General features: G+C 39.2%; 1 protein-coding gene and 2 non-coding genes across 5 annotated transcripts in view; 2 read left to right on the forward strand and 1 right to left on the reverse strand.

The window, feature by feature from the left end:
- The window catches only part of NFIB (nuclear factor I B), a 300754-nt gene that overhangs the window by 43453 nt on the left and 230931 nt on the right, over window positions 1–26370 (forward strand). The window lies entirely within an intron of this gene.
- On the forward strand, window positions 14845–14916 carry TRNAH-GUG (transfer RNA histidin (anticodon GUG)). Its single transcript has one exon. It is a non-coding gene; the product is annotated as a tRNA-His (tRNA).
- Window positions 16804–16875, reverse strand: TRNAH-GUG (transfer RNA histidin (anticodon GUG)). The gene has a single exon. It is a non-coding gene; the product is annotated as a tRNA-His (tRNA).

Raw genomic sequence — 26370 nt, forward strand, 5'->3', positions numbered from 1 at the left:
AAAGGGAATAATTGAATCAGTGGGAATTTAGTGATTCCGTAGCTTTTCTCTCGTTCAGTGGTTCCCAACCTTTTTTTGACCAGGGACCACTTGACCAGGGACCGCTCTCCAACATTAGTACCAAAAGGGTTACAAATCAGTTTTTAGTCAACTTTAAATTTGGTTTGGTTATTTGGGGTGCTGTTTCAGAAAATTGCATTGGATAGACCACATCAGCTTTAGTTTTTGATACAGAGCATATGCCATCCAGTAGTCGCCATCTATTCACCCACAGAAAATCACATTTAATAAGCCATGGCACTAAAAGAGGGTTTTGCGAGACCAGTCACTTTCGTTGCAACAGTGTAGTAATGGTGAGGCCACGGCCCATATTTTAGTTCTTGCGGACCACTGGTGGTCCACAGACCACAGGTTAGGAACTGCTACTGTAGTTCGAATAGCAAATAGATTTAGAATTATTGATCATAATAGCCCCACAATAGTAAGATCTATTGCATTCTAGTTAAATTATAGTAATCATTTCATCATTTGCAGCATTATATTCTATAATAGATATATATAATATGGCTCATTTTATATAAATGTATGTTATCTTTTGTCCTCTTTTCTGGTAATGGCATTTCTCCCTCTTTGTAGCCTCGCTGTTCTAAAAATGCAAATTTCTTAGTATTATTTCTTTGCTCATTGAGCCTGACAACAATCTAGCCTCTTTCAGAATAGAAAACCACAATCTAACCTGAAGCACCTTTTTGCTAGAAGTCAGATCAGCTGAATTCAGTAAGTCTAACTTCATAATAGGATTGAGGCCTTTTGTCACCTTTTTCGGGTTCAATCTCTCTGCCTTATGAGCTTGCTAAGATACAACAATATTCAAAAAGTGAAGAAAGCTTAATTGACCTGTAAGAAAAAAAAATCTGTAAGTGAATCATAGGACTCTCCAAAATGGTATGAAGGAGTGAGCATACCTTCCTGTTTTTCAGTCTCCTGGATGAATTCCAGTTTGTTTGATTAAACCGTGTGCAGAGTATTATAGTAGTGTGTTGAAGGATGGAAAAATCTGTGAAATTTTTCTTCCTGTAGTAGAAACTTCTATTGTATTTCAGTTCTTTCCAAGAATTGTTCTTGCTCTAAGTTGAGAACCAGAGCACTCAAGCTTTTGTGTTTTATTCTTTGTTAAAGGCATAAGAACAAAAATGAAAAATGTATACAGTAAACTAGTGTTTAATCTAGTGAGGAAGTGGACTGTAATCTATGTCAGATTGTGTTCAAATAAACCAAATAGTCTTCAAGGTGCCACAAAATTCCTTTTTCTTCCTTACTTTTTGTTCTGAAACAGATTTGCATGATTATTTTGTGGTTATTTAGGAATTGTATGATCTCATGTTCACATTAACATTCAAACACTATCTAAATTGTAATGGCGTGTTTACTTTTAAAATGACTTAGAAACATCATTTTAAAATGTTAATTTTACTACTTTGAGAAACTACAAGTTGCTTCTGTTGTGAAAGAATTGGCCATCTGCAAGGGCATTGCCCAGAATACGCCCAGATATTTGATGTTTTACCATTCTGGTGGGAGGCTTCTCTCATGTCATGTTTTTAATTGTTTTATTTGCTATTTTGTATTTTATGATGCGACATTGAATTATTGCCAATTGGAAGCTGCCCTGATGCCCCCTAGGGGTTGAGAAGGGCAGGGTAAAAATGCTTTAAATAAATAAATAAATAAATAAATAAATAGATGCCCCTGCATGGGGAGCTGGAGCTGACAGAGGGAGCTCAACCCACTCTCCCCAGATTCAAATCACTGACATGTCAGTCAGCAATTCTGCCAGCACAAGGGTTTAACCCATTGTGACCCCAGGGGCTCCTACTACTTTCAATGATAAATAGGAAAACACTGTGTCTACATATGGTCTGCAGGTGGTATTTTTTCCTTTTTATGATTTTCAATGATAAATAGGAAAAATATAACCTGAAGACCATATGCAGACTTCATTTTGTGTCTCCTGGGAATTTCCCAAAGCCCCTAAATCTTTTGGAGGCATATTTGAATTTTTAATTTGATAGTCTTTGTTATTTGTCTTTAAAATGTAACATTTCAACACCCCTTTTCACATGTAAAAAATGCCTCCAATTTGATTAATTTTAGCTAAGCTCTTATGACCGCATCGGACATGGGTAAATTCGGTGACATGCGCCAGTTCACCTTTCCTTTTGCCACGGAGCCCCCCGGCTCCCATTCCATGACGCACAGCTACTTCCGTCAGGGCTCCGTGGTAAAAGGGAAGGCAAACAAGAGGCTTCCCATCTTCAGTTGAGATCAATGGGGGAAGTCTTGCAGTTTGCGCTTCCCCCTGCGGGGTGGGGCAATGGATGAGTCGGGCAATGCAGGGCATGGGGTGATGGGTTCCTATGCACCCTGACAGGCACCACTGGTTTTGCCATGATCCGTGGTAATCTTGGTGGCCTGTATGTTAAGGTTGTTAATGTCCCTGTTTTTCTTTTCTGGGGCATAGACGTCATTAAAGGCATACCAATTGACTAATATAACATAAACATCTTGATTGTCAATACACTGTATTGAATTAATGCATTCAGGATTTATTTGCAAGTAAACCAGGTTGTCTTCTATTTGCAGTGACAGACACTCACATTTTTCAATGGCTGAGAAGCACCTAGTGCATTAGATATATTTGGGTTTCCTAACATTTGAGGAAGTCAAGGAACATCAGTGTGCTTTTGTGTTTACAGTGAGCTAACTGAATCTGAACAATTTTTCTGTTTTAGTTTATTTTTAAAAGTGGCATTTATAGATGAATGCGAGCCATGAATTACAATGGGAATGAAACCAAGAGAATAGAAAAGTCCTCTGGTCTTCCTGCGTGCAATTATTGAACTATTTCCACTTTCTTAAGAAGGTCTTACTCTCAATTATTTGCTAGCAAATAAATGAGTATACTAATAATAATACTGGGGTCTTAGTCCTGCTTCCATAATAGGTGGCTCAGAAGAGATCTTTGGTAATTCAGTCTCAATACCATATGTTCTTGTTGACATTAAAGTGCTTAGTTCCAAATGAGTTGGCTTCATTCAGGCATCTTAATTCAAGAGTGGATGATTAGATCTTAAGCTAAAAACCTATTAGGAGGTAAGCAGTTATGCTAGTAAGGAATTAAAGGAACATCATAGTGTGCAGTTGCAGATAAATCCGTTGTATCTAGTTCTGGTAAGTTAAGAAGTGGTGTTTGATTTTCATACAGTTTTTAAAACAACAATGTGAATGTTTGAAGTTGACTACATTCCAAGAAATTATAATTGGATATAACACAAACAGTTTTTTTACTTCTTTTCACATTAAGAACTAAAGCCTATAAGTTACAGGGAGATGAATGTGATCTGCCAAAGTGTTTCCATAGGAAGGAGCGTAAAACCATGTGGTGTGATATGATCACTTTCTTTTCCCCCAGCTAGCGAAGCAAAGCAAAGTATAGGAAAACATGAATACAAAGATGTGATATCATGCATTTATTTTATTATTCATTTTGTACATTTCTATGTGATCCATAATGGAATACAAAGGCATAAGGTCAGTTCAATGAAGCAAAATTAGATCAATCATAATAAAAGAAGCAGTTCAAGAAACAAACACACAAAGACATGAAAGCACGAGAGAACAAAAAATCAAATCCTGTGAAGTCGCTTTACAACCAAATGGGTCCTGGGATCATTCTGGCATTGCTCTATGGATGATTTGAGTATGTCATTATATTCATTTGTCCAAACTTTGAAAATATTTCCTTTTTGCACAAGCTAGCACCTGATGAGCCTTCCTCAGGAGGAAATTCCATACATGGGATACCGTCACCAGAAAGGTCTTCTCCCTGGTTGCACGTGCCCCACATTAAGGAGAAGTTTATGCTCATGATATAAATTAGAAATGTAATCCCTTCTTTTTGCCAAGCTAAACATACCCAGCTCCCTCTCCTTCTAATGCTTAGCTTCCAGACCTTTAATAATAATAATAATAATAATAATAATAATAATAATAATCTTTATTTAAATCCTGTTTTTCTCCCACAAAGGGACCCAAAGCAGCTTCCAACATGTTAACAATACAACCGTTCAATGCTAAGTCTTCCTGCCAAAATGGAACTGTAGAGGAGAGTCTCCTGAACAAGTCAGTACCGGCTGCATACCAGTACTGCCATCTGTTGAGGAGTTACGAAGGTGGAGGCATTACTTTTCATTCAACCCTCGTAAAACATAATAAGCAATCAGTAAAACATAAATAAGCATTTTAAAATGATATACATATGGGCTATATCTTGGAAATGAAACCCAAGGATGGAGAGCAGGAAATATGGGATATATCTTGGAGATGAGACCCAAGGATGGAGAGCAGGAGATATGGGATGTATCTTGGAGATGAGATCAATTGATCATTTTGTTGGCTCCCCTCTGGTCACATTATAGTTTTTCAGAGTTTTTCCTGAACTAAGTTTCCCAGAGCTGGATACAGTATTCCACGTGGGTTTGACCAACCAACCTGGAATAGAGTAGTACTATCAGTTCCCTCAATCTAGAGACTTTACTTCTATTAATACAGATCGCATTGGCTTTTTTAGCTGTCACGTCACACTGCTGCCTCACGTTCAGCTTGTGGTCTACTAAGATCCTTAGTGCTAGGCCCATATTTATTTTATATATATATTCCTCAGTGTTTTAACCTTTGTTCCCTCCCATGAATGCTGGGATTATTTGTAAAGCTTGGTATGCATATTATGTCAGAATATATTTTGTGTATGTGTGCCTGGTAAAGTTAACCCTGGATTTTGACATGACAAATTGTCCTAACTTAGAATTATAAAATCACAGAATTGGAAAAGACCACAAGGGCCATCCAGTCTAACCCATCATGCAGGAAAACACATTCAAAGCACCCTTGGCAGACGGCTATCCAGGTTCTGTTCAAAACTCTCTATAGAAGGAGACTCCACCATGCTCTGAGGCTTTGTGTGTTATAAGAAAAGAATGGATTGGAAGAAATCATGTTCACCTATGATGTCATTAAGAAAATGTCAATGTCAGTCACAGTTCTCCCTCTGTATTAAAGTAACAAAATGGTATTTTATATGAAGTCCATCATGAATACATCTGATTGTTCTGAGTAGGTGGGTGAGAAAATGTCGTGCTAATATAGGAAGACGGAACACATGATCAATATCAGGTTATTCTTTTTTGTTGCTGTTTTCCTTCTACATTTAGTCTTATTATGAAAACAGAGGCCATCCTGTGCCGAGAGAAGAAGACTCCTATGGTTCCATGCTCTTTGAACACAGATTCTCTTGGTGACATGAACTTTGAAAACACATCTGTCCTATTCTAGTAGGAGTGAAGTGAGGCCAATACTTTTATCACTTTAACGTTGAACAGCATATCAGATGTGCTAGGAGACACTCTCCTTAAGTGCAACTTGATGTAACTTCTACATTATTAATAGCTATTCTATTGAAAAGTGCTGCCAAGGCACACCAGGTCTCATGGTACAGAGGAAGTGTTGAAAGCCTATGACTGCTTTTTTTTCCCCCACTTAGTAACAGACCTGGTTCATTCTTATGACTTACAACTGAGCCATGCCTCCCCAGTCTGTCATGCAGCACTATCCTAAGCATGTTTATTTAGAAATGTCATATTTTGAGTTCAGTGACATTTATTCCCAACTCATTTTAGGTGGGATTTTTTTCCCAGCCTTATAGGCCAACTCCACAGGGTCTTTGTGGGCATTTATGCTTGTCCTTTGCAAGGCTTTAGAATAAGGACAGGCACACTGTTTGTAAAGCAAGAGGATCAGCTGGAAGAGGTCTGAACTTGCTCAGTTCGAGCATAATTCCTTCCTCTTCAGAGTTTTTCATATTTGTGAGAGAACCTGGCTGCAGATGGCAGACATCACTAATATAAATGGCAGTTCCCCAAAGGAGTTTGAAGCTTTTCTTTTTACTTAAAGGTGAAAAATGCATGTCTCTAACGAGAAATGTTTTTGAGAGCTGGGCCCCCTAGAAGCATGAGGGAAAGAGAAAGAATGAATTAGTGTATGCATACCTCATGCAAACTGTGTCATTTATATGTACATAAGTCATGTAAGTTGTGTAATTAGAATTAAACCGGTCTCTTATATGTACATAAGATGTTAATTGTGAAACCAGGATGAAACTGGCTAGAGACCTAATTGTAGCTCATCCTTTTCTATGACAACTAATGTCCACATGGATTTTAAAAAAGTAAACAGTAGGTCCAGAGTCTCAAACCAGATTGCTAGGGGAGATAGTCATGGTGGTAGATGCATCATCCTCTCACCCCTGCATTAGTCTTGATTCAAATTATTAACTTGTAAATCATAGGATCAAAATACTGCAGACCGCACATCAGCTTGCATGCCAGATGTGTATGAGTGTGTGAAGTACTCCATCAAAGGACCTGGTGTCACAAGTGAATGGTGAAGTGGCAGCTCCCCCTGTGGCTGGAATCGAGCATACCCTCACGAAGCTGGAAAAAGCTGGAATGTTAATTTGCCTCTGTGTCTATCTATATTTGTTGTATGTATAAATGGCATTGAATGTTTGCCATGTATATGTGCATTGTAATCCATCCTGAGTCCTCTAAAGGGTGAGAAGGGTGGAATATAAATATTGTAAATAAACAAACAAACAAATATTACATATAGTTGGGTGAACATATCACTAATACAAAATGTGGGACAATATAAGGAATGTTTAGTGTATCTAATGATGTTTGCAACATAGTACAATAAGAGCTACATGTGACTGTGAAGTGAAGTCTGATTTTTGTCAATTTAGAGCTACAGAATGAACTCGTGTATCCAAAACTAGTGCAGAAAAACACAGGATGGTTGTTACAGAGATACAGAAAGAGCTGAGATAAGATAGGGACTCATTCAAATCTAAGCATACATTTTTAATGAACAAGGTGACTTGACAAACCCAAGAGTTTGTAACTGGAGGAAGAAAAGGTAGAGAGGACACTAATGCTATGCAATGCAGTAACTCTTCTAGTGCTCAGTCAACATCTGCAGCTAGCATACTGATGGACAGGTGTGGTTAGACAGCTACGACATAAGAGCAATCAACAGCACGTAAAAATCCCACTGATAAAATTATAAAATTATAAAATTCCTAAAATGCAGTAGAATCTGTGGGTAAGCCGGCTATCTGTCTTAACAATAAAAGTGCGGGCAGTACTATCAATGATTCAACATGTTGACTATGGATTACTCAGAATCAAAGGCCTGTCTGAAGAGCCATGTTTTTTAGACTCACCCAGAAGGCCTGAAGAGATGGGGCTAATATAATTTCTCTAGGGAGGGTATTCCAGAGCCTTGGGCCACCACCGAGAAGGCCCTTTCTCTCGTTCCCACCAACCACTCTTGAGATGGTGGTGGGACTTAGAGAAGGCCTTCCTCTGAATATCTTAATTCCTGCACCAGTTTGTAGAAGAAGATGTGGTCTTGAAGATAGGTTGGACCCAAAGCGTATAGGGCTATTAGGAGCAACACACTATATTTTTAACTAATTCAATAAATCAGGGAAGAAATAACCACATAATAAAAATATTTCATATCCTAATTGCATTCCTTGAGAGTTCATCTACACTGTGAAATTTTAATGGTGGGATCTGTAGTATGGTGAGGCAACAACACTCTTTGACAGAGAAGGCTACAGACCTTGTAGAACTACAGCTTCTAGAATTGCCATCATCAGGTGATGAACAGACACTAAAAAGGATGCATAAAAGGACAAAACTTGATATGGGGATGCAAGCATCTGGGCGTGTGGGGTTCTCCCTTGCCCAGCGCTCCAGAACATGGCAGACTCTGAAGTTGGCAAAGAGGTGTGAAGGCCAGAACTGCCAGGCGACCTCTAATAGTTGCAGTAGCCAGAGCAAACTCCCAGAGCTGTACAGACTACTGCAACACAGCCTCTGTGTCTACAGGCAATCGTGCCTTCTGGGAGGTCCAAAAGACTTCTAGAATCTGCTTACTTTGTCAGTAACAAACCTTAACATTTTAATGTTTGTAATTATGTAATGGAGGAAATAGTAATGAACTCCCTTAACACATTTTGACTTTAGTTGGGGAGTGGGGAGGTTTAACAGACTGAAGAGGAGAGAGGAGGGGAAATTCAACTACTGTTTGCAGTCTGTGCCCCCCCCCCCCCCCCCCCGGTCCGCCTTGATAATGTCTTCAGGAAAAGAACTCCCTCCCTCTGAGAGCCTGACTCAATCTAAAACACATGAGAGAGAATTTGTAATGAACACAGTGAGATTTGCTTCGGGCACTTGATTATTATTAAACATTCTAAACAAATGAATTTTTGTACATGATCAAATATTACTGATAAGATTAAACATTTCAATTTAGAGAACTTTGAGACAAATTTAAAGCAATTTTGATCAAGAAACAGTTTTGTGGTTCTCCTGTTCCGTTCTGCATTTGCCTCTACCTTCCTTCTTAACTATTAGTACAATTTAATCAAAATAACAATTTCACAAAATGTATTTGGAAAGCATATAGGATTTTTTTTCTTCATCTCCTTTTCCTTGACCACAGACTTGCATGGTACATTGCCTGTTTTCCAGTACTGAATCTTAACCCTCATAAACCACTTCTCATCATTGTCTACACATACACATACACATACAGATATATACACTTGCCAATTGTCTCCTCTCTTGTCATATCCATGGCCCGTCAGATGATGTTGGGCTCCCAATATCCCTCACCATTTTTCTGTTGGCCAAGAGTGCTGAGTTTTGGTCTAGCACAGTGGTTCTCAACCTGTGAGTCCCCAGATGTTTTGGCCTACAACTCCCAGAAATCCCAGCCAGTTTACCAACTGTTAAGATTTCTAGGAGTTGAAGGCCAAAACATCTGGGGACCCACCAGTTGAGAATCACTGGTCTAGCATTTGGAGGGCTTTATCATTCTTACACTTCATATATAGTCTTTCAAGTCAGTGTCTTAAGTTCTGGATATCTTTAAAATTGGAATGAAATTATTTTCTACATCATCCTAAAATAATCTGTGTTGAACAGTATAATTTCATTTGTTTTCACCCCTTTGACTCAATCTTTCCTTCAAAGCACAGTATTATACAGGTTACTTTGACGCTGAAGACATAGTATACTTAGTTTTGGAGGTATGACTGTACAACTTCAGAAGTGCAACTACAAATATTTCTATATGTTTTGATGTTTCAGATGAACAAAATTGTCTAATCCTTTCCAGCTTTCTTGATCAATCATGGGCCAACTTTTTCTTTGTTGCCCACAAAATAAATTCCACAATCTTCAGATCATTGTAGATGTTCTTCTGACTTATCACAGTTTGAATGAAACTTTCCTAAATACGGCTGATAATAAAACAAACTTGCACAGTATTTGGATAGATATATCAATACAGTTACAAACTTTTCTATGTTCCTACCACGTTTTTCCATTAAGACTTTTTGTGACAAACATAATTTGGGGGTATATTATTGCACATGGATGCTCAATATTTTGCATCCCAGATTTGTTTCACTTCAGAGTGGTCTTTATGAAAACCCAGAAGTGACCCAAAAGTGAAGTCTCACCAGACCTTACAAACAAGACCTGAAACGTGACAGTGTCTGACCTGAAACGTGACAGAAAGCAAGTTGTTCCCTTCTGAAAGGTCAGGTTTTAGGGTGCAGTGGGGCACAGAGGGGTTTGGGACAAAATGACAATTGAAGAGTGGATCAGCTCAGAGCCCCTGGAAATTGTCTACGTCATATGCTCTGTTATGAACATGGAGCAAGGCCCAACATAACCTGATCATTATTTTCTTCCGTGCATTTCCTTTTAATCCTTCATTTATTTATTTACAACATTTCTTCCCCGCAGGCCCGTAGCCAGGATTTCGATTCGGGGGGGGGGGGGGGGTGTGAGTCTGAGCGAAAGAGGGTCTACCCTAGCAAACCTTTTTGTATCGTTACCCCAATACCCCCATGCATATGGGATATATTGACCAGATCATGATATGAATAAACATAACAGTTTAAATAATGCACTAGTACGGCCTTCTCGCAGACCACCATGAGAATTTAAGCCCCCCCCCCCCCCCGGGGTACATGCCTGCTTCTCCACCATTCTCCAACCCGGAGGTGACTCAAGACAGCTTTACAACCAGGAAACTATTTGATGCCTTCAACAATGTGCAACAAAAACTGCATTTAAAACAGAGTTATAAAATACATGCATTAAAACATTTTTAAAAACGTGTAAAAACAATACTTTCACTGTTAGCCTCATTGTCCAAGTCATAGCGGAACAGTCAGAGTAGAAGAGCAAAATATTCTTCCACTGTCATAGTCTGACCATCATCTGGTCAGTCTAAGACTTGCTGTGATCGCTAACCTCTGTAGGGCTGGAGGACCAATTAAGATGGCCGCTGTGACTGTCTGGATGAGGAGGAACAAGCTGAAGATCAATCCCCACAAGACAGAGGTCCTTCTGGTTGAACGTAATCTGGATCAGGGTATAGGGTGGCAACCTGTGCTGGACGGGGTTGCACTCCCCCTGAAATGTCAGGTCCGCAGTCTGGGTGTCCTCCTGGATTCATCACTTATGTTTGAAGCTCAGGCGTTGGCTGGGAGGGCTTTCGCACAATTAAGACTCGTGCACCAGCTGTGACCGTACTTTGTGAAGTCGGATCTGGCCAGGGTGGTCCATGCCTTAGTCATCTCCAGATTGGATTACTGTAATGCACTCTGTGTGGGGCTGCCCTTGAAAATGGCCCAGAAATTCCAATTGGTACAACAGGCAACAGCCAGATTACTAACTGGTGCTTCTTACAGAGAGTGGTCAATCCTCCTGTTTAAGGAGCTCCACTGGCTGCTGTTCATTTTCTGGTCTCAATTCAAGGTGTGGGTTCTTACCTACAAAGCCCTGAACGGTTTGGGACCCTCCTACCTGCATGACTGCATTTCTGTGTACGAACCCACATGATTTCTTCGATCATCTGGAGAGGCCCTGCTCACGCTCCCACCTCCTTCGCAGGTGCGATTGGTGGGGACGAGGGAGAGGGCCTTCTCCGTGGTGGCCCCCTGACTCTGGAACTCACTTCCCAGGGACATCAGACATGCCCCAACACTGGCAGACTTTAGGAGGAGCCTGAAAACATGGTTGTTCCAGTGTGCCTTCCCAGAATAAGGAAAACTCTCAGCAATATACCCTCAAAATGCACTTTACCACTGATTTAGGATTGACTGTGTTCCCTCATTTCTCTCTGAAAATCCTATCCCAGTTATATCCTACCTTGTTCACGTCACCATTATTTTTAATTTTAACCTATTACATTTGGCCCGGCCATTGCTTTTAAATATTTATATGTCACTGTTGATTGTTTATTGCTTATTTTTTGTTCATGTGATTTATATGATTTGTATTTTATTGATAGTTTTATTGATGTTTTGTTTATTGATGTTTTGTTTATTGATGTATTCTGGGCTTGGCCTCATGTAAGCCACACTGAGTCCCTTGGGGAGATGGTAGCGGAGTACAAATAAAGATGATGATGATGATGATGATGATGATGATTATTATTATTATTATTGTCTGAGCAGCTCCAATATTTAATTGCACATAATTCCGTGTTTATCTGTTGCACTCTATTTCCAAAGGCTTGATCAAAAAGCTATGTTTTCACTTTCTTAAAGAAGGTGAGGAGGGCGGGGCTGATCTAATATCTCTAGGGAGGGAGTTCCACAGCTAAAGAACCACCACTGAGAAGGCCCTGTCTCTCGTCCCCGCCAATCACACCTGCAAAGAAGGTGGGACCAAGAGCATTGCCTCCCCAGACAATCTTAAGCTCCTTTTAAGGAAGTGTAACTGGGTAATTCCTTATTTTATGTATTTTATATCAAATATATCATATCAGTCTTGCACCCATGCTTTAAAATTATTCCAGTTCATACTGGAGAATGGACATTTTGTGATGGAATTCAGCATAACATTAAACTTCCAAATATTGTCCCTGTGATATGTTATGACTGATAACCCTCCTTGCACACTATACTTAACTCTGGACTGTAATTGGCTTGGGTGAAATGTGTCTAACTGCACTGGAAAGTCCAGCTGTGAAATTTATACCTTCAGCCGTGATCTCAAGCTATAGCAGTTATCAAAATAGCCTTAATTGCTGGCGTATTGTTTGATATTTGCACATGATTGATGCTACACTAAGGGAAATTGAAGGGTAGAGTTTGTTTTAATAAAATGGTATGGTTTCATTTCATTATTGTTGGCTAATGAGTGCAAATCCATTTTGTTATACCAAGAATTGTCTCTGTTGGAATCTTTGTGAAGTATTTAGCATGTTTCCTGCTATGATTTGACATCTATTCTGCATAATCTCTTATTTTACAAGGGGCTATTTTCTCCCTTGAAACATACATTGAATTCTCATTAGGAGAAGTGACATATTACTATCAAAAGCTTTATAAGGGAAACAGTGATTGCTATGCCACTGAAATTCCTGAGACTCGTGTCACATAATTAAGGGGTGGACTGTTATCTTTGGATAACAGCAAAGTACTTCTCTTTATTAAACTTATCTCTAGTTTTCGATAATGCAGATTTTTTAAACATGCATCCCAAGGAGAACAAGACAGATTAAAATTTGTGGAAACAGAACATTTTGAGCTAGCTGATGAAAGCGTCCCTGAGGTTCAGAGCTTTTATGCTGGAATCTGATAAAGAATAAATGGTAGAAGTGCTTGTTGCAAAGCCTGTTACTCTATTTGTAAATAAAATCTATGGAATATCAAGAGCAGAAAACTAAAGCGCCTGTGATCAAAAGAGAATACAATTCTGTAATGTTATCTCTGGGACAGCCCACTGCTGGAGGAAATGCGTGTTTGTGATAATGCTTTCTGTTGAGCTTCCAATGAAGTTGTTTCTCAAGGACTATATTGTTATCATATCAGAAAGAAGGGAGGCCTGGAACTAAACTTTCCTAGCTTTATATCCTTCTTAATGTCTTAACTGATTTACTTCTTCTGCACCTTTAACAGGAAGCCATGTTTTGGAATGCAACATAGACTTTTTTTTAGATGGCATTGACTTTTGAAAGAGTTTGTGAAGCTGTTTAGTACCTATACTTTGATCACCATGTGTTAGAGCAGTGGTTCTCAGCCTTCCTATTGCTGTGACCTCTTAATACAGTTCCTCATGTTGTGGTGCTCCCCAACCAAACATTATTTTCATTGCTACTTCATAACTGTAATTCTGCTACTGTTATGAACTGTAATGTAAATATCCGATATGCAGGATGCATTTTCAATTACTGGACCAAATTTGGTACAAATACCCAATAGGCCCAATTTTGAATACTGTTGGGGTTGATTTTGTCATTTGGGATTTGTAGTTGCTGGGATTTATAGTTCGCCTACAATCAAAGAGCATTCTGAACTCCACCAAGAATTGAATTGAACCAAACTTGGCACACAGAACTCCCATAGTTAACAGAAAATACTGGAAGGGTTTGGTGGGCATTGACCTTGAGTTTTGGAGTTGTAGTTCACCAACATTCAAAGAGCACTGTAGACTCAAACAATGATGGATCTGGACCAAACTTGGCACGAATACCCAATATTCCCATATGTGAACACTGGTGGAGTTTGGGGAAAAGAGAGTTGTAGCTGCTGGGATTTATAGTTCGCCTATAATTAAAGAGCTTTCCGAACACCACCAACAATAGAATTGGGCCAAACTTCCCACACAGAACTCCCATGACCAATTGAAAATACTGTAAGGGTTTGGTGGGCATTGACCTTAAGTTTTGGAGTTGTAATTCACCTACATCCAGAGAGCACTGTGGACTCAAACAATGATGGATCTGGACCAAACTTGGCACAAATACCCAATATTCCCATATGTGAACACTGATGGAGAGAGAGTAGTAGTTGCTGGGATTTATAGTTCGCCTACAATCAAAGAACATTCTGAACCCTACCAACGATAGAATTGGGCAAACTTCCCACACAGAACCCCCATGGCCAATAGAAAATACTGTGTTTTCTGATGGTCTTTAGTGTCCCCTCTGACACCCCCTCGCAACCTCCCCCAGGGGTCCCGACCCCCACGTTGAGAAACACTGTGTTAGAGCTATAATCTGTTGCAATATGTTGTATTTGCAATATATTTTACCAAAAATTTCAAATAATGAAGCAGCAAGGAAACAATCTTACTTTGTTTGCAGGGTCGTTATAATATTCATCCATCAACTCATTTTGCCATTTTGCTTCCTTGGAGTATTCATTATGTTAAAGCCACCAGCCTTTGGTGCCGTATTGTTGCTTGTTTGGCTTCCTAACTTAATTAGTGCAGATTTTGTATGTGTTTGTGACATAGACAGTTCTGTTTCTTATACATACAAGGAACAGAACCATGCATTCACTTTTTGATAGAAAGAGGCCTTCCTCCATATTTCTATCTTTTTTACAACACACACAAATAATATCTCAGACAGGTCTTTCCTACAGGAACAATAAAAATGTTTCTTGCGCACTTGGGTATCATTGGTTCATTTGCTGAAGGATACATAAACACATATTCTGAAAATAAGTTTTAATGTGCTTCTGATTGTTGCTGGAATGATAGGCGGAGAACACGTTTCTTTCATGCCATGACAAAGCAAATTTTGTATCTATGTGTTGGCCAGTAGGTGGCACCAATTATATAGGTGTCATCATTTAGTTTAGACTTAAAAAAAAAATTGTCCCCTTTCTCAGTTTCTGAATAGCTTGCCGTGATCGTATAGTGGTTAGTACTCTGCGTTGTGGCCGCAGCAACCTCGGTTCGAATCCGAGTCACGGCAGGAAGGAGCTTGTATATTTTAATGCTTAAATGGAAGCACATAGCAACATATTCATTTCAGAAAGGCTTGCTGTTTTAAAACACCTACTGTAGACTCTCAGTTAACTGATAGCCATGGGGATTTATAGATGCCAAATAAATGTAGTTTCTGGTTGTTTGGGAGTGACTATTAAAAATAGGCCTAACTATACCCCATACAATACCATACCAAAAATTCTGTATTGACTGGGTATTAATATCATAATACAGTAATTACAAACAAATAAAGACAAACAACTTCATGTAACATAGTATTATAAAAACTGATTTTACTTTATTATAAAATCATTTAATTTTAATTTGAAGTATAATTTATTTGAATTTTGTTGGTTGCTTGAGAGTTCTGGTTGCTTGAGTTCTGATTAACTGAGAATCTACTGTATTGAGAACGGGTTTAGCATACCAGCACCAGATAAATGTGACTTGAATAATGCTGAATTCTGTGATTGTATTAATTCATGTATTTTATATTATGATACTAATACTTAAGCGCTTTAAACATTTACTTATGGTATGTTACATTATACACTAATCATGGGAATCAAGCTTCCATTCTATTCTATCTGACCAGATAAATGTTACTTGAATAAAGCTGTATTCTGTGATTGTATTAATCCACGTATTTCCTATTGTTGTGATACTAATACTGCAGTGCTTTAAACATTTACTTATGTTCTGTTACATTATACACTAATCATGGGAATCAAGCCTTATCTATCTGACCAGATAAATCGTACATGAATAATGCTGAATTCTGTGATTGTACTAATTCATGTATTTTATATTGTTATTATACTGTGCTTTAAACGTTTACTTATAGTATGTTACATTAAACACTAATCATGGGAATCAAGATTTTATTCTATTCTATTTGATTGTTTCATATAACCCTCCCTAGTCTCACAAATATTAAAAAAATAAGCAATTTTAATTATTATTGAATTGAAAGGTAGGACAGAATTATTTATTGTTATGTTGTATATGGCATTACATTTTGCAGGAGTTTTAAGCCACCTTGAGTCCCCTCCAAGGTGAGAAAGGCGGGGTAAAAATGAAGCAAATCAATAAATAAATAATATTTATGTAAATAAAATAATGCATGTTTTAATCAAAAAACTTATGGGATGGATGGATGACCGGAGTTATAAAAGGGAAAATAAATTATTCAAAAATTTTCATTCAGAAAAGTTTGAAATCTTGGAGAGGAGTTTTGTGTGTCCCTGAGTCCCATAGTGGGACTCAGCTTACAAAATAACAAAATAATGCAGATAAAAAACACATATAAAATATATCAAACATATTGTTAACATATTATTAAACCATTAGTTCTGTTCTGCTAGTTTAAACCATAAAATTAAAATTAAGACAATATAAATAAATAATTAAAAAGAAAAAGGAAACCCAATAAATCTAAGAAAAGCCTGTTGAAATAGAAAACCTGTCAATTGAAAGACAACCCGATGGGAATCATCCAGGAAAAGAGCTCCAAAGCTTGGGAGCAGCCATCATGAAGGCAAACATGTCAGATAAAGTGGCGAGATCAAGAGAAGATCTGTACTTGGAGAAGATATGCACTTGTGTTGTTGGAAACAGTAAAATATGGTTGTTGAGAAAGCGGGGACCCAGTTTTTGTATGGATTTGTAGACCATAGCCAGCACAAAAATAAATGAGATCGTAAGTCATACCCTCCCTTGTTTGGAATGCAGAACTTGCTCAAAATGCTCATTCTGTGTTATTTCCAAAATACATGACTCCCAGGAACTAGCTGGCATGTAGGCTAAAAGGAAAGTGATTCTCTGTAAAGGGTTTCATTTTTGCTTAAGAGAGAAAGTAAAATTTCTCCAATTCTGCCGTGACTCGGATTCGAACCGAGGTTGCTGCGGCCACAACGCAGAGTACTAACCACTATACGATCACGGCAAGCTAGCAGAGAAGTTGTTCTAATTGACTTGATCTGTATCCTCCCTTAGCGGAGCTGGGAGATGATTGCCACCTAGTGTCAGTAAGTTGCAGTAGCACTTCTACACAATAAAGATCAATGCCCGAGGATTTTTTTTTTTAAATCCAGGCTATACAGGCAGTCCCTGAATCATAAACATCCAACTTACATAGTGAAGAACGAGGCTGAGATGACAGGAAGTGGCAGAAATCTACTCCTTGGAAGGGAAATCAACTCCTGAAAGAGTTATCATGGGGAAAATGTATCTCCATGGAAGCTTTCTCACCAATCCTTGTCTCCACAACAAACCAATTTTTTCAAAATCCAATTATGACAGGGACAGAAAGTGAGGTGAGATCTTCTGAACAGGGGCACAGACAGCAAAACAAACACCAGAGGGGTATTAATCCTTCCCTATGCTATCCAAGGTTAGGTAAGGTAAAGGTAAAGGTTGTCCCCTTACATTAAGTCCAGTCGTGTCCAACTCTGGGGGTTGGTGCTCATCTCCATTTCTAAGCCAAAGAGCCGGCGTTGTCCGTAGACACCTCCAAGGTCATGTGGCCGGCATGACTGCATGGAGTATCATTACCTTTCCACCTGAGTGGTACCTATTCATCTACTCACATTTGCATGTTTTCAAACTGCTAGGTTGGCAGAAGCTGGGGCTGGCAGTGGAAGCTCATGCTGCTTTCTGGATTCGAACCTGCGACCTTTCGGTCAACAAGCTCAGCAGCTCAGCGGTTTCACCCACTGCACCACCGGGGGCTCCTTATGCTATCCGAAGCTTTAATATATTATTTATTATTTATTTATTTAGCTCATTTCTATCCCTCTCTTCTCACCCTGCAGGGGACACAGAGTAGTGTACAACATACATCTAGGCAAAAATTCAATGCCTCATTATACAAACCAAATAAAACATAACATAAAATCACTAGAAACAATGGACATATACCTGTAAATACAATTTAAAACCATTAAAATACTAAACATACCAACCCCATACACAAATAATGCATTGCACCAATCCCTTAATTTTATTTATTTACTGTATCTGTATACCGCCCCTCTCAGCCTTCCGGCGACTTGAGGCGGTTTACAAGGCAAAATTCAATGCTATAGAAACACGAGTACAATATAAAAACGTTAACATAATTGAGCTGCTTTATTTCTAACCGTGTCATGATAGGATGTTAGACTGCATTTCTGTCACTCATTAAACTTGCATAGTGGTGTTTCTCAAGTCTCTTGGTCAAGTAGCAGCATCGCAGTCCATCACTATTATAGCAGCATCACAATACACCCTACTAGGCCCTCCTCCTTCCCGTGTCATGATTTTAAGGTCTTCTTTGGCTCTCTTGGATGGTGCTGTGTGTATGTGGCTGGAGTTATATTTTTAAAATGTACCTGTTCCGACTTACATACAAATTCAACTTAAGAACAAACCTACAGAACCTATTTTGTTCGTAACGTGGGGAATGCCTGTAATTACCCTATATCGCAGGTTTTTTAAAAAATGTTTTTGCTTATTGATTCATCTTGACAGTAACTTTTGCTTCTCAGGTACTAAACTATTGTTCCTTAGCTTTTGATCTTTTCATTAACTGATGAAATAGGGGTTCTAGGTAGATGAAATGTTTTGGTTTTTTTTAAAGCCATAGTGTTAAAGATCTGCAAATGGTCAGCTCTAAAATAAAACAGACTTCTAGACTGAAGAATTAAGTGTAAGGTAAACAGTGAAAGCACATTATCTTGGTGCTCCTTTTATGAGAGTTGGAAACTTTCAGTAAAAACATTGAGAAGTGTTTCAGCTTTCCAAATGTCCCCAGGATTCAGAGTGACTTCAGGAACAAGATTGCACTTTTGCAAGTTAAGTGAGGGCAGAGTTATTGGTAAGTACATGCTTCAATTGCCCATAAAAGCAAATCCAAAAGCAATCTCTGCCTAAGGATCTTAGAACACTGATCACTACAGTACAAAAAAAAAAGAGTGTCGTGGGACCTTAAAGATGATTATGATATTAATTGTGGTAAACAAATACATTGTCAAACATCTGGACTATGGACTCTGAACTGCTTTGGGATGATAGATGAATTGCCGTAGATATTAAGCAAAATTGAAAGTAGAAATTTTGTGAAGAAATCAACAGAATTTAATTATATTCGGTCATTGGGCATCAACAGATTTTTCATATCTCTCTGCATTCAGTCCATGCAGACATAAGAAACATTGTTAAAAAGTCACACTCCATTAATTTATACTAAAACACTTATGTTAATTATGCTAGTACTGAAAAGAAGACAATTATTTTCATTCCATTAATATGAACCTGATGTTGAAATGCATATTACATTGCTGCACTAAAGGCTTGCCAAAATGAAGGTGAAAAGTCCATCTGTAATTTTACTTCTTCCCCACCACTTAGTCTCTGTTGCAAGCACGATAGAGAAGGAATCAGCTACATGGGTGAATTCTGAAAAAGCCATTTGCATGCTCAAGGATGACTACTGTGCATTGAGATGATATTCCATCAGTAATGCAAGATTGGAAGAAAAAATCCACAACTTTTATTGATTACAGCTGTAAATATAAATTGGCTCTACATCAGTTCAGATCCAGGTATTGACCAACCCACTTGCTGATTGTTAGGCATTATACTCTGGCCTGCTGTTAGAAACTTTGAGATGGCAAGAAGGATCCACTGGATTGGATGCCCTCCCCCCCCGCTCCCAATGTTTCCTCTACCACCAGAAGGTGCAGGAAAGGCATCCATTCCCGATCTGGGCCAGACCAATAAATACTCTTACAAAATATCTAGGGAAAGCCATAATAATAATAATAATAATAATAATAATAATAATAATAATTATTATTATTATTATTTTATTATTTAATAATATTATTTTATGATTTAATAATAATAAGGATTTAAAGATCGAACTGCAAAGACTCTCGCACAAGCCAGTAAGATGATCCCAGTGGTAATTGGCACACTGAGTGCAGTGCCTAAAGACTTTGGCCTGCACTTAAACACAATTGGTGCTGACAAAATTACCATCTGCCAGCTGCAAAAGGCCACGCTACTCAGATCTCCACGCATTATTCACCGATATATCACATAGTCCTAGACACTTGGGAAGTGTCCGACATGTGATCCAATGCAACAGCCAGCATAGTTATCTTGTTTGCTGTGTACTAATCTTGTAGTGTTTCTAATAATAATAATAATAATAATAATAATAATAATAATAATAATAATAAACAGCTTTACTTGTATTCCTCCCTATCTCCTCAAGGGGACTCTGGGCGGATTCCAACATAACAATGGCAAACATTGAATGCCTACATAAAACACATAATATTAACATAAAATCCTAGAAAAACTCCACATATACAAGTAACATTAAAACCTAACATAAAATTAAGACCTAACATCAGTTAAATCTGACAACAAAAAATTAAACTACAGACAAAATTCTATAAAAACATAAATCTAAACAAAACATCCACATTAGCTAACAAAAGCCAGCAAGGGTTCACAAAACGGTGTGGGTTGGTTATGTAGTGAAATGAGGTGATTGGGCTTCTTCATACAAAGAAGAAGTCTGGGTTTTGTGCTTTTATTCAGATTTAGTTCCAAAAATGCCCCTTTGCTTCCTGGTTCACATAGATCTGCTTCACCACCCAACCTGCACCTCATGGAAATGAGTCATCTCTATTCATTTCACTCAGAGACTTGCTCAGAGAAGCTCTGGCCAAATCACATTCCTTGTAAAGCTGGGAAGGGAAGACCTTCCAGTAATAGATCTGGGGGTGGCCAAACTGAAGCTGATAAACTGGTTTGACCCACTCTTATTACTCAACCACATCCAGTCCTTCAGAACAAATCCAAATCAAATTCAATATACATGTTAGGTGCATTTGAATTATGGCTTTAAAAGTTTTACAATTAATTTAAAAAGTAAATAAATAAAGATGGTCCTCTTGTATGAGAAAAGAGAAGAATGAAAGAGAGGAATGGTAGAGATGCTGTTCAACAGACATGAGGAAATGAGGCAAAGTAGGCAGTGACTTGAAAAATAGGGAACTAAATGATGAAGAAAAAACAGAGATGTTATAAGGAAAGCTCTCAACATTCAGTGGTCCACTACCAGTACTGCCCATAATCCTTTCCCTAACCCTAAGAACTGTGTAATGGATGTTTATGAGAAAGAGTTCATGTGCATGGAGAGCTTTTCAACTGCTGTTCCATCAGGCCCCTTTCTGAAATATAGGAGGGATGTGGTGACATGCAGTTCCAGAAACAGGCAGGTCCTAATCTTCAGGGTTTCACTGAATGCATTATGCATACATGTTTGTGTCCCCCGTCCCCATCCCTAAAGAGTTGAAATGAATAAAACAACACATGGGGTCTAGAGACTGAAAGCATTATTACATACATTTTGTCTTAGCCAAACAAAAGAAAATTGCAGGCAAGGGAGGAAGCCAGGGAATTAACAGGTTTTAATTTGGGCTAGACCAGGCATAGGCAAACTTTTTTTGCCTTGTGGGCTGCATTGCAGGCCTGGCCAGGAGGGCCAGGATGGGAGGGAGGGTGGCCGTTTGCATGCTGGGCAGGACGGGCCCACAAGAGATAGAGCCCAGGACAGGTGGGGCCAGGAGGGGACAGGCCTGGGTCATCCTCAGGTTGTCCTTCCAGCAAAAGGATGAACTGCTTGTCCCATCCTTATGTCAGGAGGAAGGCAGGTCATGCGGTGACTTCCCCAATCCTCCTCCCCCAATCCTCAGGCTCTCCTCTTGGCATTATGCCAGGAGGAGGGTGACAGGCAGCAGCTGAGAGTTCTCCGGAGGGCTCTCAGCCACCACATGCCTTCCTTGAGCTGTCCACCCGGCATAAGGATGGGGCCACTCGCACTGCTCTAGAGGGCTCTCAGCTGCTTGTTGCTTTCCTTCCCCATCTTTTTGGCATGGTGGGCCATTGTGTCCTTACACTAAGAAGACAGGGAACATGAGGGGAGCCTGAGGTAATCACCCAGAGGGCTGCATCCGGCCCCTGGGCCTTAGTTTGCCAATGCCTGGTCTAGACTCTAGAGGCCAGATCCTGAGAGAGAATCTAGTTTCAACATGATATGTGCATACATACACATATACTGTCATTGGCAGCATGTGATAAGTACTAAAAAAGAATTGTTACTAATGAATTTAATACATTGTTTTGAGCTAATCCAGCACTTTTTTCGCAACAGGAGCTAGTTTTGTTTTCTTTTTTAATAAGAGTTTTCAAAAGGTTATCAGCAGTGGCTGCATTTGTTTGGCTTTGGAGGTCTTGGCTTTTCAATACGAATAAAGTGAGCTTTCAATTTTGATTTAGTGGCATTATAAAAGATGATCTAGCCAAAATTTATAAGTAGAGAACAACTATATAAATAAGCTAGTTCTCTTATTTTATACTGCTGTACATCCACATTAAATTGAGAGTAATAAATTGCATCTTGAGCATATGTAATGGAAATCCAGAAAACCCAGTTTTTGTATCCTGTTCAAAAGGCACTTCTGTTGATGATCATACAAGTTGCCAAAGTTCTTTTTCCCCCATTTTGTGGAGCATGTATTTGGGAACAGGGATTTTCTCTGAATGCCAATTTTCATTGAGCTCATTTTTCTGTACATCGGCCTGTTAGGTTAATAAAAAGCCAAATATAAATCGCATGGTTCGTTCATGACCTAGAAACTGTACCTTATAGTTTTGAAAATTAATCCAACTCAAAGTTGGACTAGAGATGGCACATCCCTCAACGACAGGCATGTAGGATCAAAGCAGACAGTCATTATGCCCTGGCTGGAAATCCTGTACTTTATGCATAGATCTGATTCATATCCATAGTTGGCTACGACCACAGCCATCTGCTTTAAATTAATAACAGCTCAATCATCTTGCATCTGAATCCATCATATCTTGAAACATCGCAGGATAAATGAATCAAACAAGTCTTGGCTTTGTTTGACAGTCCATGCAACAGCATCATATATTTTCCACACAGAATTGAAATCATATTTGAAGCCTCTCCCCACCCCCCACCCCATATCTATTCGAATCCCTCTATTTCTATTGGTCTGTACAAAGGTAGCAAGGGATTGGTGAGAAGTTACTGTAAATGAAGGGTTATTCAATACAATAGCAGATATGGACACCTTGTCTGAACTGGCTACTGTAGTGCCTTCCTTCTCTCTTTTGGAATTCAGACAACTTTGTGATGCATCTCTCATCCTCTTTTTAACTCTAATGTGTAGGACATCTCCATCCATCAAGGTGCATGGCTAGCCTCCTGTATTGCATCTGTGGATTCATTGCCTAGAGTTACAGATATGTAACTGCTAATTATTCAGTATTAATACATATTTATAATAGTGACAGCCCCCTGGTGGTGCAGTGGGTTAAACCGCTGAGCTGCTGAACTTGCTGGCCGAAAGGCTGACGGTTCAAATCCGGGGAGCAGGGTGAGCTCCTGCTGTTAACGGCAACTTCTGCCAACCTAGCATTTCAAAAATATGCAAATGTGAGTAGATCAATAGGTACCACTTCTGCTGGAAGGTAGCGATGCTCCATGCAGTCCTGCCGGCCACATGAACTAGGAGGTGTCAGTGAACAACGGCAGCTCTTTGGCTTAGAAAGGGAGATGAGCACCACCCGCAGAGCTGGACATGAGTAGATTTAATGTCAGGGGAAGCCTTTACTATAATAGTGACACTATGCCCACAATTATAAATGCTCCTCAAACTTACCTCAATAGCCAGAAGATGTACTAGCTAAGCAGTGGAAGTGGGCTCAGCTGGCCCTTGGGGTACAAGTAGATGATCTTTCAACCCCATTTTGCCAGCCAGTAAGACTGCAACAATCAAAAGTAGGTTCACATTCCCTCAGACTTTTGGGAGGTCTGGACTATAGTTTGAAAGAAGACATGTTTGAATTCCTATGCACATTGTACATATTTTAGCCAGCATAAACTTACTAGTATTTCAATAAGAAGTGTGAGGCTGCTTTCGATTGATGAGATAATTAGGATTGCTGTTGTTGTGTGCCTTCAAGTTGTTTCAAACTTAGGGTGGCCTTAAGTCTAAAGTTTAGGGAAGGGGGCTGGGTAAATGACCTTGGAGAGCCACATTTGGCCCACGGGCTGTTGTTTGAAGACCTCTGCTCTAGTCTTCTTCTATCATATTCTTGACTTATTTCTGTCACAATCCTATAAATACATACAAAGGAATAATGCCACTGACTTCAGCAGACTTATTTTCTTGCAAGTAAGATTAGGATTAAAGTTTTAGGGCACATCTACAGTGACCAAGTAATGAGGGACGAAAGGCAGAGATGAAAGAAAGGTGTATGTGCACCTGATCACATACAATGTGCAGGAACTGGGTCGAGTTTGACTCCATCCCAATTCCAGGATCCACAGTATCTGTTGCTTTATGGCCATGGAGGATTTAGTTTTTTATTAATTCCTCCTACACGAATGTGGATGTGCAGAGTGTTGGAGTGCCCATCCCTTAATTAGTTTTGCCATATGATGTAGTTTATAACTGTGAGTGCTGATGCACATTACAGGGCCTATTTCGGAGTATCCTGCAATTTTTTGCTTATCCTGGTTTATTTATTTATTTATTTATTATTTACTACATTTATATCCCGGCCTTCTCACCCCAAAAGGGGGACTCAGAGCAGCCTTACAAAAAGGCAGCAATTTGATGCCATGCACATGCATACATACAGTTAAAAATAGACATATACATTTAAACCGAAAATCAGCAGCAATATTAAAACAATTAATTAAAATCATGTCATCCAGTGTCAAATCCAAGGCCATTCCATTAGTCATATAATAATTCCATATATTCAAAGCTTGGTCCCATAACCAGGTTTTTACTTCCTTCCTGAAGGCCAGGAAGGAGGGGGCTGCTCTGATTTGCTCGGGGGGGGGGGGGGTTAAGGCCCTAAAGCACACTCCTGTGCATGTTCAAGTTGTGTGTCATTTGAACACTGCATTTTTGAGATGTCTTCAGTCTACATTAAGTGGTCAGTGTAGATGTACCCTTATTGTCATATATGGTTATGCTTGTTTTTCCAAGAAGCCGTAGCAGTTCCATTCAAAATATCTGGCAGCCACAATTGAAAGAGTACAGTATTTTATGTCAAACAACTTTCAGATTGTGTTACTTTATTAAATAGATAATAGATAGATAGTTTCTGTTAGTGTTGCCTTTTTGCAGACACTTTCTAAAACATTGAAGACATTTGTGTAGGTAACATTATTTTACATTGTGCTAGCCAAAGTGGTGGTGCCTGGATTGGTGCCAGCCCTTGAGCCATTGGCTACCAGTCCCTGGCAAGTTTCCATGGAAGACAAAAACAACTGTGCCCTGTGGAAACAAGTATCATTCTGGTCCCACATTCAAGGGGAAAAACCAATTCCTAGTGCCTCATACCACAAAGTCTGAGAAGTGAGAAAATCACTGCCTTTTGAAATAATGCCCTATCACATATAATGATTCAGTGCTCTTTTTCCATACAAATATCTAGAAATGGAGTCTGCTTTAAATTGTGCAGTGCAATGATGACTGTTACCACATGCATGTGAACCTTTTCTCTGTGCAGATGAGACATGTTTTCACCATACAGTTGTTCAATGAGAGACTTAATTTGATGACAATCACCGAGTTCAAGCAATGATCAATACCCACATACCATTCACTGTATAGTGTGAGTACCTGTGTAGAATAAGTTAAAGTCGGTTCATAGGTTGCTATGGATGCTTCCAAGGGTTATCCGGAAAACAAGGTTACAAAGCACGTAACTCTCGCGGGGAATTTTCTCAAGGGAAGTTGGTATCACTGCCGTGTATTGAGAAGCCATTGGAAGCCAACGAGCAGTACCAGTCGTCAGTAGCTCATTGACTGGCATTGTTGTGAAAGTTAGAGATGAGCGTCTTCATTCCGTTTCCTTCCAAGTTCAAAATTCGCACTGCAATATGCTCCCTAAATGCTAAGGCCATGAATGCCACTGCGATTCATCATGAAATCATTTCAGTTTTTGGAGAGGACATAATGTCAAGATAGCATGTTACAAAATGGGTATGGAATATATTGTGAGACCATGAAGAAACTTCGTAGAGCCATCCAAAACAAACTGTGTGGGATGCTGATGGCAGGAGTCTGTCTCCTTCATGACATTGCATGTCTGCACACTGCTCATGCAACTCAAAAGTTGTTGACTTCATTTGGTTGGGATGTTTTAAGCCACCCCTCTCACAGCCCCGATCTCACATCCAGTGACTATCATCTGTTCACTAAATGGAAAGAATGTCTTGGTGGAAAACACTTTTCTGCCAACGAGGAGGTGAAAATTGAAGTAATGAACAGGCTGAAAAAGGAGGAGGGAAACATCTATGATACAGGCATCAAAAACCTGCCCCACAGATGAC

Source organism: Anolis sagrei, chromosome 2 (assembly GCF_037176765.1).
Source record: "Anolis sagrei isolate rAnoSag1 chromosome 2, rAnoSag1.mat, whole genome shotgun sequence".
NCBI classification, from domain to species: domain Eukaryota; kingdom Metazoa; phylum Chordata; class Lepidosauria; order Squamata; family Dactyloidae; genus Anolis; species Anolis sagrei.